Source organism: Gossypium arboreum, chromosome 11 (assembly GCF_025698485.1).
Source record: "Gossypium arboreum isolate Shixiya-1 chromosome 11, ASM2569848v2, whole genome shotgun sequence".
Classification (NCBI taxonomy): Eukaryota; Viridiplantae; Streptophyta; class Magnoliopsida; order Malvales; family Malvaceae; genus Gossypium; species Gossypium arboreum.
In genome coordinates, this window is record NC_069080.1 from 123,040,939 (window position 1) to 123,059,372 (window position 18,434).

Sequence of the window (18,434 nt, forward strand, 5' to 3'; positions counted from 1 at the left end):
AGAATACGGGAGCAGGCGACTAACCAACATGTGATTTGGATGAAATGGGACTCGAATATTTTGTGGCAACCTAAGGCAAGATTCATGAAGTATATACTCACAATATCTCACAGGACAAAAATAGGCTCGACCTAAGATTTGCACTCTACAAATGTTGCATTCTCTTTTACGTTTAAGGTCATTACAATTGGTAAGGACAAGTTTATGGGGGTGGGTGAAATGGTGCAACTCAGTTACTCTACCCCTCATTTTCTCTTCTAAAACCCTAATTTTATGCGTTGTTAGAGCTGCGCATTTCATATTGTTGCGCGGAAGCGTGTGAAAGAGTAAAATTATTGTACTGAAAAATCACACCAAGTTCAATTCCCAGGAAAGAGAGGTAGATCACGAAGATCACTTAAATACCAAGTCTTTCCTAGCCAGAATATCCCTCTATCGTAATTTAATAGCACAATAAATCACTACAATCACATTCACAAAATATGCAAAACAAATAATAAAGAACACGAAATTTTAACGAGGTTCAAAAATTTTGCCTACGCCCTCGGGCACTACCAAATATATTTCACTCCAAAATTACAAGTGAAATTTACAAATAGAGAGAGAATAATGCCTTAAGTAGAGAATGGCAATTATGGATGAAGAAAGTAAGAAATGGTTAGGCCTATTTATAGTTGAGGTTCAAGGATCAACTTGCAATGTCCCTATACAATTAGGGACCAAAATTGCAATTATCCCATGCCAACTTTTAACCCAACTTGCCAACCAATATTACTTTCTACTTTCTGTGCCCACCCATTTGACTTTTCAAAGAATGGTGGGTTCCAATAATCTCCACCTTGAAGATTTGATTAGGATAATCTTATCTTCACACAATTCTTCTCGCTTTTGACAACAATACTTGATAGTGCCTTCTTCAACTGTTAAACTTGCAGATATTAATCAAGTTCAAACAATGTTTGAACTTGGTTGTCATACCACCTTGGTCATCATATCTGCGGGATTATCTGCAGTCTTGATCTTCGAAGACAAATTTTCCCTCTTCAATAATTTCCGCACAAAATGGAATCGTGCGTCGATATGTTTTGTACGTGCATGATAGACTTGATTCTTTGCTAAATGAATAGCGGTTTGACTATCACAATACACGTTAATATGCTCTGAACCAACCCCAAGGTTTTAGCCATACCTTGTAACCAAATAGCCTCCTTCTGACCTCTGTTACAGCCATGTACTCGGCTTCGTGGTTGACAATGCAACTGTAGACGTAGTGTAGACTTCCAACTTATTGGTCCTCCAAAAGTGTAAACACATAACCGGTGGTTGATCTTCGCTTGTCCAAATCACCGCATAGTCGTAATCAACGTACCAATAACACCTTTACCAAGTGTATTATCCTCGCTTGAACAAGAATCCAACATCCACGGTCTTACGAATATACCGTAGAATCCATTTCACGACTTGCCAATGTCCTTTTCGAGTGATTATGCATATACCGCTCACTATACTAACCGCTGTGAAATGTCGGGTCTTGTACACACCATTGCATACATCAAGCTACCTTTGCATTAGAATACGGAACTTGCAACATGTATTCTCGTTCCGTATTCGTCGAAGGAGATAGTTGTGCGAAAGCTTGAAATGAGAAGCCAACGGGTACTTACAGGTTTTGTCCGCTTCGTTCATGCCAAACTCTGTAGTACCTTTTTCAAATCGCTTCGAGACAAGCTAACTCTATTATGAGCTCTATCTCTCCATATTTCCATGCCGAGAATCTTTTAGCTTCTCCTAGATCTTTCATCTCAAACTCGAGATTGAGTTGAGTCTTCAATCTTTCAATCTCAACTTTGCTCTTAGATGCTATTAGCATATCATCAACATATAAGAGCAAGTATATGAAAGTTTCTTCTTGTAGCTTCGAAAATACACGCAATGATCAAATTTACTTCTTGTGTACCTTTGCCCTTTCATGAACCGATCAAATCGCTTGTACCATCGCCTCGTAGATTGCTTCAATCCATAAAGCGACTTTGTCGGTTTGCAAACCCAATTTTCTTTTCCAGCAACCTTGAATCCATCCGGTGAGTCATATAGATTTCCTCTTCCAAATCACCGTAAAAACGCGGTCTTCACATCAAGTGAACTAGTTTAAGATCATATTGCGCAACCAAGGCTAGCAAAATTGAATAGACGAATGCTTCACAACCGGAGAAAACACTTCATTGTAATCTATTCCTTCTTTACGAGCGTAACCCTTTGCTACCAATCTAGCCTTGTATCGAATTTCAATTTTATCGAAATCCTTCCTTCTTTGCATATACCCATTTGCACCCAATTGCCTTCTTTCCTTGGGTAGTGTCACCAACTCCTGTGTCTTATTTTTATGAAGAGACGCATTTCTTCATTCATTGCTTGCTTCCACTTTACACCATCGGGGTTACTTATCGCGTGTAAGTAGAAGGAACATCATCATCTGCAATTGGAAGTGCATAGGCCACTATATCATCAAAGCGAGCAGGCTTACGAATCTCTTCTTGGCCTTCTATATGCAATTGAATCTTATTCTTGTAGAGGTTCTTGGGTAGGAACCTCTTCATCATTTGTCCCTCCAATATTAGTTGGATCATCGTTAACCTTTTCAAGCTCCACCGCTGCAAAGTACTCTGGTTTTGTCATCCTTTGTGAATCCTTGTACTTCAACATGGTTGATTCATCAAAAGTCACATCTCTCTGAAAACAATTTTCCTTGTATTAGGACACCGAGACGGTATCCTTTTACTCCATCGCTTATACCCAAGAATAATGCTTTCTTTGCTCTTGGGTCTAACTTAGATTCTTTACATGATAATATGCAAGTGGAACCAAATACATGTAAAGAATCATAATCGATGTGATTTACCAGTCCACATCTCCATAGGAGTTTTTCCATTTATTGCGGTGATGGCAAGCGGTTAATTAGATGGCACGCATATGTAATCGCCTCATTAAAATTCTTTGTCCAATCCAAGATTGGACAACATACATCGAACTTTCTCCAAGATAGTTCGATTCATGCATTCTGCCACCCCATTCTGCTGTGGTGTATCCCGAACGGTGAAGTGTCGCACAATGCCCTCATCTTGGCATACTTGTAGAAATGGATCGTTTTGTACTCGGTACCATTATCCGATCGAAGTCGTTTGACCTTTCGACCGGTCGAGTCTCCACCATCTTCTTCCATTTCGAAATGCATCCAAAACTTCACTTTTCTTTTTATTAGATACACCCATACTTTTCTTGAATAATCATCAACAAAAGTAACAAAATAGTGCATACCTCCCAAAGAAGCTACTTTGGTAGGTCCCCACACATCATCGTGAACGTAGTCCGAATTCCTTTCATATTGTGAATTGTGGACCAAATTTTACCCTCTTCGCTTGCCCGAACACAATGTTCACAAATTCCATTTTGCAAGAATTTGCACCTTTCAACAAGCCTTGCTTCGCCAATGTCTCGCAAAGCTTTTTCACCAAGATGTCCCAATCGCATATGCCATAATCTGGTAGCCTCTGAATCTACATTTTTGTAAAATTGTTGATGTTGATCCAATAACTGTACTTCCATTTAAAAAGTACAAGTTATTTCTTCTTGTGCCTTTCATCACCGTCAATTGTCCAGCTACTACTTTTAGTAATCCATCTCTCAAAGTGATTGTGAGCCCTTTAGATTCTAGGGCCCCTAATGAGATGAGATTTTCTTCGTGCTAGTAATGCGTAGCGAACATCTGTCAAGACTTGGATTGAGCCGTCGTGATTCTTCAATTGGACTGTACCCACTCCCATTGTCTTACAAGCACTATCATTGCCCATAAGAACAATTCCACCTTCTAGCTCTTTAAGACTAGAAAACCAGTCCTTATTAGGACACATATGGTAAGTACATCCTGAATCCAAAATCCATTCATCCGTTTGACATGCCATTGCCATGCCAACCAAGCTAAAGTCTGACTCCTCATCATGCTCCGCTACACATGCATTAGAAATAGCCTTGCCCTTTTGTAGCTTAGGACAATTCTTTTTCCAATGCCCTTTTTCACGGCAAAAGGCACATTCATCTTTGGCGGGTCTCCCTTTGGACTTTCCCCTTCTACCAGATTTGCTGCTGTGTGAACGACCTCTTACTGTTAAGACTTCTGCGGTTGTATCTCTGTGATCTCTTTTATCTTTCTTTCGAGTCTCAGATCTATACAACGCACTATAGACTGCATCAAATGTGATCGTGTCCTTCCCATGAAGCAATGTGGTGGTAAGATGATCATATTCATCAGGAAGGGAATTCAACAACAATAATGCCTTGTCTTCATCTTTAAATTTCTCATCCAAATTTAGCAAGTCTGCTAAAATTTTATTGAATGAGTTCACATGGTCATTCATCGACATACCGGGTGCATACATGAATCGATAAAGTTTCTTTTTCATATAAAGCCTATTTTCAAGACTTTTCGTTAGAAACTTTTCTTCCAGTGTATCCCATAACTTCTTCGCTGATGTCTCCCTCATGATAGAGTACTTCTGCTCTTTGGCCAAACATAGGCGGATTGTACCACACGCTTGTCTATTGATCTTGGCCCACTCCTTGTCATCCATCTTGTCAGGTTTTTCTTCAAGGGCTATATCTAGCTCTTGCTGACATAAGACATCCAGGATCTCACATTGCCACATACCAAAATTATTGGTACCGTCAAATTTCTCTACTTCAAATTTTGCATTTGTCACAAGAGTCCTTCTTGATGACGATCTTTGCCCATTTTCTCCTCAATCCCAACTCAGATATCGTGAACAATCACTGTAAGCGGTCGTATTCCCCAAGTACGAATCTGGCTCTGGTACCAATTGTTGCGCGGAAGCGTGTGAAAGAGTAAAATTATTGTACTGAAAAATCACACCAAGTTCAATTCCCAGGAAAGAGAGGTAGATCACGAAGATCACTTAAATACCAAGTCTTTCCTAGCCAGAATATCCCTCTATCGTAATTTAATAGCACAATAAATCACTACAATCACATTCACAAAATATGCAAAACAAATAATAAAGAACACCAGAATTTTAACGAGGTTCAAAGAATTTTGCCTACGCCCTCAAGCACTACCAAATATATTTCACTCCAAAATTACAAGTGAAATTTACAAATAGAGAGAGAGAATAATGCCTTAAGTAGAGAATGGCAATTATGGATGAAGAAAGTAAGAAATGGTTAGGCCTATTTATAGTTGAGGTTCAAGGATCAACTTGCAATGTCCCTATACAATTAGGGACCAAAATTGCAATTATCCCATGCCAACTTTTAACCCAACTTGCCAACCAATATTACTTTCTACTTTCGGTGCCCACCCCATTTGACTTTTCAAAGAATGGTGGGTTCCAATACATATCAAGCTTGAAATTACACTGCTCGCAAAAGTATATGAAGCCATCACAAATGTCTCTACACTCTTCACATGAAATTAACTGATGACCCCTAAAAGTATAGAGGTTAAGAGGGTGGCTAGAATGAAAAGGGTGTTGTATCTCATATGACAACTTAGCACATTTTTCATGTAGGTAAAAATCAGGACATGTCTTGTAGAAGTAGCTTGAACCATTAAGTACCAGATGACAACCGCTGCAATAATTTTCTCCTTTTAACTCTTTAGTTACTTCATATATCTGGTGAGGGTGAATGATCGATCGAAACAAACTCTGCACATTTACAAAGAAATAAAAAGAAAAAAAAATCAAAGAATGAGCAAACTCATTTCTTAATTAAGAAATATAATTACATAAAAAGGTTGGTTTAAGTTTTTTGAGTTGTTCAAGTGATTAGTTATTAATAAAATCATTAGAGAAAAAAAAAATATTGTAACATATTCATAATAAAGTTGCAAACCAGAGTGCGGATGACATTACTCCCTTCATTCTGCTCCACAAACAAAGCTTTGTTTTCCATGGGCAGGGGTGAGGAGGATGAGACCTTTCCCAATGCAACTTTATCCTATAAAGCAAACATGTATTAATAATTATTTCATTTAGACTCGGAGAGCTTCACAAATTTAGCTCATATTTTTACTATTAACTTTTAATTTACTTTTTTACAAAGAAATATTTAAAAAATTAAAAAGAAAATCAAAAGCTATCGATAAATATTATAAATCTTATGTGTGATTACGAAAGTTCAATTAAAAGGTGAAAAATGATTATTACCTGATCAAGTACACATTGAATATGAGCTATGAATGTGCAACTTTGACAATAATACACAGGATCTTTCGGATTTCTTTCATTCTCACAAACATCACAATAATATATTTCAGAATCATCTTCTCTGATTAATTCCATCATGGTAAGTGAATGTCTGTGATATTTATGTGTAGTGGAAGATGGTACAACACATTTCAAATGGAGACTAAAGTGGCATTGCACACAGCGATAAACGTTAGCACCACCACAATGCTTGCCACATGCTTTGCAATATGAATCTTGCCCTTCGTCAGCGTTCTTATTAAAATCTTTGAAAAAAGTGAGAAGGTGATGGTGACAGTCAAGTTTTAGGGAAGGCGAGAGTTTAGCACAGTCAAAATCAAGTCTGAAGCTGCAGATCTCGCACACATAAAAAGGGGTAGAAGTAGTACACCACTTTGAACAAACATTGCAGTTAGGATATTCGTAGGTATAGGTTAAGCGAAGAGGGTGGTTAGGATGAAAAGAATGAGAAAGTGTCCTGGGTAACTTATCACTGCACGCCAGATGGAGATAGAACTTACAATATCCTGCACAACCACAGCACACTTCTGATGGCAGTAGATGTTTTTCACACCAAAAACAATCATAGTCTTCACCGCGTACCTTCCTATATTTGAAGAAGCCCAGCTCGTGACGGTGGCTGTAGTGGAAGATTGTCTTTTTCTTTCCATCTTTAAATCTCAATGGCTCTTGATCTTTAGGGAGCTGACCACTGACCGAAGAACCACATGTGAGATCAAGTCTGAAATCACATGAAGAACATCTGTATATATAACAATTAGATATATACAAACATTTATCACAAATGAAATCCAACTGATAATTCCATTGTAGTTGAAGTCGGTGTTGCAAGTGGAGGGGGTGAATAATCTCAAGAGGTAGATCACGATTCAATTTATCCGCACATGGAATGTGCTTCCAAACATCGCACAAACCACAAGTAAAGGCAGTACCAGAGATTTCCCCTCCACATTCTTCACAACGATTCTCTGTTGTCTTCCCAAGAGATATTGCGGGCAAGTGAGATGTATCATTGTAGGGAGGTATGATGATATCCATGTGAAAGCAGAAAGAAAATGTAGAAATTTAAGATTAAAGAAAGAGAAAGATAGAGAATGGGAAATAATGAAGGTAATTGTGTTATGTGAGGGAAAGATGGGAAGACGTTCAGTATGTATACATAAACCATACAATGGCAATTACTTTTAAAGAATTTTATGGAAATTGAATAAATAAAATAAAAGTTGTCATTAGGTGTAAAAGATAGCATATGATTTCAGGTTAGGAATTCAAATCCCAAATCTTTAAATTAAAATATTAAGGTTACATCTTAGCTTTGGTTTTTGCATATAAATTAATTTTAAATTTCAACCCAGAATTTATATTTTGTAAAGCAACAACTTATTAATTCATTTTATGAATGAGATGATATAATTCGATAAAAAGAAAAAATTAAAAAAATATTCATCGTCGGCTGTAAAGGACAAGCTCCATCAACATGATAAAGGTTTTAGCTTCAACATCAATAGAATATTATGACACATTAATAACTAGTTTTATCACAACTCAAGCATGATATATCTAGCGTGATTACAAGTAACTATCACATTAAGGAAATGAGTCCAAAATGGTCTAAACAGCCGGGAGGGCAAAATCCATAAAAGAACTGAGCATCCATTGAACTGGCGAGGACGATGACATAACCATCCCTAAAATTACTTCCAAAAGCAATAGTACATGCATAAGTAAGACTAAAAAACATGCCATAAGATCTTTAGTGTTGATCCGAAGAATTTATTTCAATAGGACATAAGTAAAATTTTTAAGATAATAATTTATAATTACATAAGATCTAGAGAAAAAACATGAAACTTTTCTAAATGATTTAAGTTACGTGTCAATAAATTTAAATAAATATTATTAATTCAAAAGATCTAATTTAAAAGTAAATGAAAAAATCAATAAAAACAAAAAAGTAAATGAAAAAAATTACAAACTAAAATAATTCATTTCAAAATTATGGTGGTTACATTACTATGTTTAACCAATCCACTTAAACGGTAAAAAGTAAAAATAAATGTACCAAATAACCTTAAATCCTTTTATAGGTAGGAGATATACAATTAAAATTTAAAGTCTTAATTAGGTATGAGCAAAACTCGATTCGATTCGGAAAAATCGAAAAAAATTTGAACTTCGAGTTAATTGAATTGAGTTATTCGATTCAAATCGAATAAGTAATTCAAGTTTCGAGTTTGAGTCGAATTAAATTTTACAATTCAAATAACTCAAATAATTTAAATAACATATTAGTGTAAATACCCTTTGATCCTTGTCAAATTTGAAAATGAGCAAATTAATCCTCTCTCAACAAAAATTACAAAAAAAAATTCAAAATAATTTTAAATTTTACACAATAGTAGAAGTAAGGAATGGGAGTAATCTTTGGGGGAAAGTAAAGGATAGAGTGGGCTAAATCATTTTGAGTTAAGAAGGATGGAAAAAGTTACACCTCACCTTTAGTTAAACAACATGCGAAATCTTTTGATGCCATAAATAATGTATAGAATCACGCAACTATTACTTTATGCAAAGCCATGATTCCACGTTAGGGATTCAAAGCCCAATATTAAGATTCGTATTTATAAACTTTAAAAATTTTAAGTTTTATAAAGTTGATTTTGTTAAGAATAATATAAAAATATAAAATAAAAAATTAAAATTTAAAAGGAGATTAAATTAATTAATTTTATTAATTTCAAAATTATAATATTAAATTAGTTGACATTATCGAGGGAAAACATTTTTTCAATAATTTATTTAAGAATTTAACATTTAAGCCAGTGACTAAAATAAAAGCACCCTGAAACTATAAAAGAATTATTCATAACTACTCTGCTTTGAAACAAAGGATCCCAGTTTTCACTACACTATTGCAATTACTTCTGCTTTAACTATCATGCACATGCCAACAACTAAACTGTAATCCAACCACTAAACTGACCTTACGAGATCCAATCAACTAAATTTCTAATTTGGAAATGCTTATAACAAAAATGGAAAACTTACCTCTTTCCGGGAACGCTCTTCCTGATTGTTCTTCCTAATCTCTATGTTATCCTCTACCTAACAGCAAGAGCACATATCATGTTAGAGCAAACAAATACTGGACCTTTATATTTTAAAAAGTTAAGTATGTAATTAGCTTACTCCAGCCAATACGCATTCTATGTGAGCGATTGTTTGACCATTACATTCATCACAATAATATATATAATCATTTAGATTTCTTTCTTCCTCACAAAAATTACAATAATAGTTTCCAGAATCATCTTCTATAAATGAATCCTTGAAGATTAAATGATAAATATGATATATGAATTTTACAGTATATGGCATAGGAACACATTTCAAATAAAAATTGATATCACACTTTAGACAAAGATAAAAGGGCTCTCCTACATAACTTCCATCAGGCACTTCACAATTGAAATTTCCAGAATGAGTTACAATTTCTCCTAAAATAATAAAGACCATTCAGGTAAAATTCACATTTCAATGGTCGCCTTAAGGAATTAGCACATATACCATGGAGATTTAAGTCACAATGTTCACAGCTATATACAAATTCACCTGAGAGTAATTCCATAGTGCAAGCATAACACCGTTGACGTGTAGGGAGCAGGCGACTTACCAACATGTGATTTGAATGAAATGGGACTCAAATCTTTTGTGGCAACCTAAGGCAAGATTCATGGAGTTTGTACGCACAACGTCTTTCACGGAAAAAATAGGCTGGACCTAAGGTTTGCAATTTACAAATTTTGCATGCTGTTTCATATACAGGTTCATTACAATTGGCAAGGACAAGTTTATGGGGGTGGGTGAAATGGTGCAACTCAGTTACTCTACCCGTCATTTTCTCTTCTAAGACCCCAATTTTATGAGTTGTTAGAGTTGTACATTTCACATCAAGCTTGAAATTACACTGTTCGCAAAAGTATATGAAGTCATGACAAATGTCTCTACACTCATCACATGTAATTAACTGGTTACACCAACAAGTTGAAGTATAGAGGTTAAGAGGATGGTTAGAATGAAAAGGGTGTTGTATCTCATATGACAGTTTAGCACATTTTTCATGTAGCTGAAGACCAGGACATGTCTTACAGAAGAAGCTTGAACCATTAAGTTCCAAACGACAACCCCCTGCAATAATTTTCTCCTTTTTACTCTTTAGTTACTTCATATATCTAGTGAGTGTGGATGATATGCCGAAACAAACTCTGCACATTTACAAAGAAAAAAAAAGAAAAAAAATCAGAGAATGAGCAAACTCGTATCTTAATTACATAAAAAAGTTGGGTTAAGTTTTTTGAGTACTTGTTCAAGTGATTAATTATTAATAAAATCATTAGAGAAAAAACATATTGTAACATATTCATAATAAAGTTGCAAATCATAGTGTGGATGACATTACTCCCTTCATTCTGCTCCACAAACAAAGCTTTGTTTTCCATGGACGGGGGTGAGGATGGGATCTTTCCCGATGCAACTTTATCCTATAAACCAAACATGTATTAATTTTTATTTCATCTAGACTCGGAGAGCTTCACAAATTTAGCTCATATTTCTACTATTAACTTTTAATTTACTTTTTTTTTAAAAAAATTAAAAAGAAAAATCAAAGATATCGATTTTAAATTAAAATATTAAGGTTAGATCTTAGCTTTAGTTTTTGCATATAAGCTAATTTTAAATTTCAACAGAGAATTTATCTGGGGAGAACTTATTAATTCATTTTATGAATGAGATGATATAATTCGAGTAAAATAAAAATAATAATAAACATCTATCGTCGGCGGTGAAAGATAAGCTCCATCAACACAACAAAAGCTTTAACTTTAGCATCAATAGAATATTACGACATGTTGATTACTGGTTTTATCACAACTCAAGCATGACATATTTAGTGTGATTGCAAGTAATTATCATGATAAGGAAATCAATCCCAAATGCTCTAAAACAATGGGTGGGAAAAATCCGTAAATGAACTGAGCATCCATCGAATTGACGAGGACGATGACAAAACCATCCTTAAAATTACGTCCAAAAGCAATACTACATGCATAAGTAAGACTAAAAAACATGCCATAAGAAGAGACAAAAACTTCTAAAAATAAAGACTTATTAAGCAATAAAAAACGAATAAAACTCAATACAGTACTGGTCCAAATTGACTCGTGAAATAATTTATTATTTTGAAATGTTCTCAAAAAAGAAACAAATTAATAAGTCTACGAAGAGTCATGCACTCCCCAAGAAAAATTGCTAGTGACTTGTGAAGTTTCAGCAATGGCAAGCACTCCAAGAAAGATAAGGTTGGTGGGAGGGAGAAAAAAACAAGCAGTAGCGAATTCGAAGAGTAGCATCGTCGTTGAGCAAAACAAGGGAGAAAAAGTAAACGGTTTGAAGAAAAAACAAAAATCTTTAGTGTTGATCCAAAGAAATTATTTCTATAGGACATAAGTAAAATTTTTAAAATAATAATTTATAATTACTTCAGATCTAGAGAAAGAAAAAATAAACATTTTCTAAGTGCTTGCCAGATGCTTTGCAATATGAATCTTGCCCTTCCTCAGCTTCCTTATTAAAATCTTTGAAAAAAGTGAGAAGGTGATGGTGGCAGTCAAGTTTTAGGGAAGGCGAGAGTTTAGCGCAGTCAAAATCAAGACGTAAGCTACAAATCTCGCACACATACAAAGGGTAGCAGTATCACACACCTCTGAACAAACATTACATTTACGATTTTCATAGGTATAGGTTAAGCGAAGAGGATGCTTAGGATGAAAAGAATGAGAAAGTGTCCTGGGTATCTTATCACTGCACACCTGATGGAGATAGAAATTGCACAATCTACAATCATAGCACACTTCTGATGGCAGTAGATGTTTTTCACACCAAAAACAATCAAAGACTTCTTCGCGAACCATCCTATATTTGAAGAAGCTCAGCTCGTGACAGTGGCTGTAGTGGAAGATTGTCTTTTTCTTTCCATCTTTAAATCTCAATGGCTCTTGATCTTTAGGCAGCTGACCACTGACCGAAGAAGCACACGTCAGATCAAGACTGAAATCACATGAAAAACATTTGTATCTAAAACCAGTAGATATATACAAACATTTATTACAAATGAAATCAAAATTATATTCCCATTGTAGTTGAAGTCGAAGTTGCAAGTGGAGGGGGTGAACAATCTCAAGAGGCAGATCACGATTCAGTTTATCCGCACATGAAATGTGCTTCCAAACCTCGCACAAATTACAAGTAAAGGCAGTGCCAGAGATTTCCCCTCCGCATTCTTCACAGCGATTCTCTTTAGTCTCCGTAAGATATATATGGCGGACAAGTGAGATGTATGATTGCAGGGAGGTATGATGATATCCATGTGAAAGAAGAAAGAAAATGTAGAAATTTAAGATTAAAGAAAGAGAAAGGTAAAGAATGGGAAATAATGAAGGTAAATTGTGTTATGTGAGGGAAAGTATAGTTTCTTCTGTGATGGGAATAACCATACAAAGAATTTTATGGAAAGCGAATAAATAAAATAAAATAAAAAATTCAAGCGGATAGATTGAAAGTTATCATTAAGTGTAAAAGATAGCATATGATTTCACGTTAGGAATTCAAAGCCCAAATCTTTAAATTAAAATATTTTGGTTACATCTTAGCTTTGGTTTTTGCGTATAAACTAATTTTAAATTTCAACCCAGAATTTATTCTTTAAAAAGGAGAATTTATTAATTCATTTTATAAATGGACGATATAATTTGAGTAAAGGAAAAATAATAAACATCTATCGTCTGCGGTGAAGGATAAGTTCTATCAACACGGCAAAAGTTTTAACCTCAGCATTAATAGAGCATTATGACATGTTAATAACTGGTTTTTTCACAATTCAAGCATGACATATCTAGTGTGATTGCAAGTAACTATCACGATAAGGAAATCAATCCCAAATGCTCTAAAACAGCAGGCGGGCAAAATCCGTAAATGAACTGAGCATCCATCGAATTGACGAGGATGATGACAAAATCATCCCTAAAATTACTTCCAAAAGCAATACTACATGCATAAGTAAGACTAAAAAACATGCGATAAGAATAAACAAAAACTTCTAAAAGTGAAGACTTATTAAGAAATAAAAATCAATAAAATACAGGTCCAAACTGACTCGTGAAATAATTTATTATTAAGAAATAAAAATCAACGCAATACGGGTCCAAACTGACTCGTGAAATAATTTATTATTTTGAAATATCCTAAAAAAAAAAGAAACAAATTAATAAGCCTATGAAGAGTCACATACTTTCCAAGAAAAATTGCTAGTGACTTGTGGAGTTCTAGCAATGACAAGCACTCCAAGAAAGAGAAAGTTGGTGGGAGTGAGAAAAGAGTTAGCAGTAGCCAACTCAAAGATTAGCATCATCATTGAGCAAAACAAGGGAGAAAAAGTAAATAGTTTGAAGAAAAAAATAGAAGTTTTTAGTGTTGATCCGAAAAATTTATTTTTCAAATGATATAGGACATAAGTAAAATTTTAAGATAATAATTTATAATTACATAAGATCTAGAGAAGAAAAATGAAACATTTTCTAAATGATTTAAGTTATGTGTCAATAAATTTAAATAAATATTATTAATTCAAAAGTTCTAATTTAAAAGTAAATGAAAAAATTACAAACTAAAATAATTCATTTCAAAATTAGGAAATGTTTAAACAATCCAGTTAAACGGTAAAAAGTAAAAATAAATGTACCATATAACTCCTTTTATAGGTAAGAGATATACAATTAAAATTTAAATCTATTTAAATCTACTTAAAACTTGATTCGATTCGGAAAAAATAAAAAATATTTGAATTTCGAGTTAATCGATTGAAATCGAATAAGTAATTTGAGTTTCGAGTTTGAGTTGAGTTAAATTTTACAATTCAAATAACATATTAGTGTAAATACTCCTTTAATCCTTGTCAAATTTGAAAATGAGCAAATTGATCCTCTCTTAACAAAAATTACAAAAAAAAATCAAAATATTTATAAAAATTTCAAAATTATATTTTTAAAAATTTTAAAAATTCTAAAGAACATATAGAGAAAGTTAAAAATTTAAAAAATTCTAAAATAATAATTTTGGAACCTAAATAAGTTAATTAATAATTCAACTTTATCCTACTAAAGTATCTTATTTTTTCTTATTTTGCTTTGAATTTTTTAAAATATATATGGTTTCAAATTTATATGCTTTAACAAAGAATTAATTATATAGTAATAAGATTTTAATTTGACATGTTTAATTTTTTAATTTAACTCGAATAATTTTACTCGATTCAACTCGACTCGACTCGAATTTCATTTCACTCAACTCGATTCCAAAAAAAATTCAAATCAAGTTGAATGATAAAATATGACTTTTTAACTCGATTAACTCGAAATTTTTTCACTCGATTTGATCAAATACTCACCCCTAATCTTAATGTATAATTTAGTACTTGAGTTTGACACTTTTTTAATGTGGTATTTGAGTTTTTTTTGTCCAATACGGTACCTGTATTTGACAAAGTTATACATTTTGATATCTAAAGATAACAATATTTATACATTTTGGCACCTGAAGATAACAATATTAACTTTTTAGTGTTTAATTAGAGTTTTAAGGTTGATTTGATGAAAATTAAATGCTAAAATTTAACAAATTCACAATTAAAATAAATTTATTCTATCAATTACAAAATCGTGAAAAATTCAAACATAATAATATTAACAAATTAACTTTCATCAAACCAATCCTAAAAATCAAATTAAATGGTAAAAGTTAAACACCATTATCTTTTAGTACCAAATACATAACTTTTGTCAAATACAAAATTGTACATATGTCCATTACTAAATAAATCTTAAAAGAAAATATTTTAAATATAAAATTAAATTTATGTAACATTGTGGGAGTAATAAAATCTAGTATCGTAATTTGTATAACATTTTCTTTTACAGCTTTCGCATTTAGAAAATTCTTAATAAAATTAACTTACTCATGAAAATATGTATACAACTTATTTAGGTTTATAAATGATTGAAAGCATAATTGGGTACCTAAGCTTGTCCTTTTTTTTTAATGTAGTACTGTGTTATTTTATAGTCGATGTGGTATTCACATTTGACAAAATGATACATTTTGATACTTAAAATAATGACATCATTATAATTTGACATTAAATACAAATAATTTAAATAAAATATATCATACCTAACTAATTTATCCATAACTCAACTTGATCTGTAAAAATTTAGAGTAATTTTTAATAGAAAAACTTAGGTAAACTTTCGCAATACTACAAGTAAGGAATTCGGGTATATTTTTGGACTAATCATTTTCTTTCTCTTTAAGCTTTAGTTTGGTTTGTTTTGATATAACAAAAAGGTGGAGAAAAGGTAAATTGGTTGGTAATTCATCTCTTCAATGTTGTTACCATTTTTCAAAAGCAAAATCGAGCTTTTAATTGAAATTGATTTTTAAAAATGGGAGTACTTTATTCAAAAATAAATTTACCAAAATATTTTGTTATAATTGTTAAGTTAAGTTGTAACGCCCCAATTTTCGGGAATTCTGTGAATGTTGACAAAATTTCATGCTTTGATTTTGTCATTTGTGAGTGAAATTATGAAATAGGACCTATGTGAAAATGTTTGAAAATGCGATATGCTAAATTGAAGTGGCCAAATAAATAGGAGTGCAAAATAGGAGGATTTGCATGACAAACCTCCCATTTTACATGAAGTGGCTAGCCATCATGTTGTTGTAGACAATATGAGTACTTGATATCCATAATTTATGGTACAAATTGATACAAATTGATAATAGGTTAGGTAAATGTTCCATGATAATAGGTTAGGTAAATGTTCCATGATAATGGGTTAGGTAAATGCTTCATGATAATAGGTTAGGTAAATGTTCCATGATAATGGGTTATGTAAATGTTTCATGATAATGAGTTAGATAAATGTTTCATGATAAGAATTTCATGTCTTTTGTATTAAAGAATTAAATGGATGAAATATGAAGTTTTATTAAAAGAAAAAGGGGTGAAAAGAACAAAGTTTTGTCCATCTTTGTTCATCATAGCTGAAAGTTAGAGAAGAGAAAGGAGAGGAGAAAGGTCTTGAGTATTCGGTCATTAGGAGGAGGAAAATTGAAGGTAAGTTCTTGGTACCTTGCTTCTATTTTGAGGTTCATGAGTTCTTCTTGATTCTACCTTAACTCTTGAAGTATATTTTGATTTTTAGTTGTGTTGTGAGCATTTAGTCATGAATTAAAATGAAGGAAATGGTTGTTGTTTCATGTTCTTTTGATGAAAAATGGAAGATAGGTGAAGTTGAGCCAAACAAATGAGCATGCATGTGCCTTAGATGTTAAAGGGAAAAATCAGCTAACATGTTGTGCTTTAAAATGATGAAATGGAGATTATACTTAAGTAAAATCATAGATATGTGATGATTGATTGGTGATATACATGTTTATATAACAAGCATGCAAGTTAGGTGTGAAAGAGTGATTTGGTAATAAATCTGCTTGGGACAGCAGCAGTAACGTGACTTTGGAAAATCACCATAAATTGTGGGAGATGAATTAGAAGCTGAATAAATTATGTAATTAAAGATTTTTGAGTCTAGTTTCTAATGAAATAAACAAGAACATATTTTGAATTCTGTACAATGAGAAATTTGATTCGTAATGAAGGGTGGTCAGATTAGTCAAACAGTGAAACATGGGAAACTTTGAGAAAATTCTGGTATTGATTGGCTAAACCAAAAATTCTGAAAATTTTATGGATAGAAGATATATGAGTCTATTTTCAGGGAAAATTAACGGCACTTGATTTGGAGTTTCGTAGCTCCAGTTATAAATAATTTAGTGACTGTTGCTCAGGAAGACAGCTTGCAGTGAAATTATGATTATGTGGTAAACATTGACAAAAATTTGTTAATGAGTTGTTTATTGATTTCTTATAAGCTTACTATGATCTGTAGGTGTGGTTGGCTGAATATTGTAAGGGGTTAATACGTAGTTTGTATTTGAATAGTTAGATTAACGTGTTAGTAATCCAATTGTAGGCGGTTCGTGTGTGGATCTCGTCAGCATATCATCGCAAACAGGTGTGTAACTAACACCCTATTTCTTAGTCTAGATCGGCAAAAGCCGAAATGCCGAAAATCGGTATTTTCTAGATTTGCGAGTGTGCAAATGCTCGTGAGGTAAATCGATTAATGTTTTTGGTAAGCTGCAAAATTTGGACTGCAAAGTGCATGATTTCTGTGCCCTCGATATTTTTGGGCTTAATGGGCCAAAATTGGAATGATGGGCTAACAGGCCCAATTCGGTAAGAACCCTCGGTACGTGATTCTGTTAGTACGTGAAAGGTAGGAATATGCATGAAAAACCCTAAAATAGATAAATTACTGAAATACCTTTAAAATGGAAAATTTACGCTTTACCCCTAGGAGATAAATTACCAAATACCCCTAGGTTAAATTGACCTAAATGCATGTTTGATTGTTGTTATTTACTGCATGCCATGTTGTTATTATCGATGCATGGGACCGGGATATTGACGGAGGAAGTACTGAAAGTGGCTTGTCCACGTCTTGGAGGCTTTGCCTCAATTCTTCGATAATCGAGCGACAAAGGTCAGAATCGTGGAGTGTTAAATTTGGGTGGGTTGAGCTATTCCCCACATGGAGTGTATGGTGGTACGGGTGGAGTGTAGTGGTTGGTGGGTTGAGTAGTCTCCCAAATGGCTTGCATATGTTATTGATGTTGCATGTATTTTGAAATGGGCCTATGGGCCATCTTGTTATCTGAATAAGGGCTAAGGCCCGGTTTATTGTAATCTGAAAAGGCTCGCCCAAGACCATGTTACTGAATGGGCTTAGGCCCAATGGGCTTGAGCTGACTTGGGCTTTGAATGGGTTTTCCTTACACACTGAGTTTCCCCAAACTCATCCATTTTATTTTCATCCACGCAGAAATCCCCAACCATAGTGGGCTTAGAGTCGTGAGGAATTCGAGTGGCCACCCGCTCGAAAGTTTGATTTTCTTCCGTGAACTGGACATCCTTTT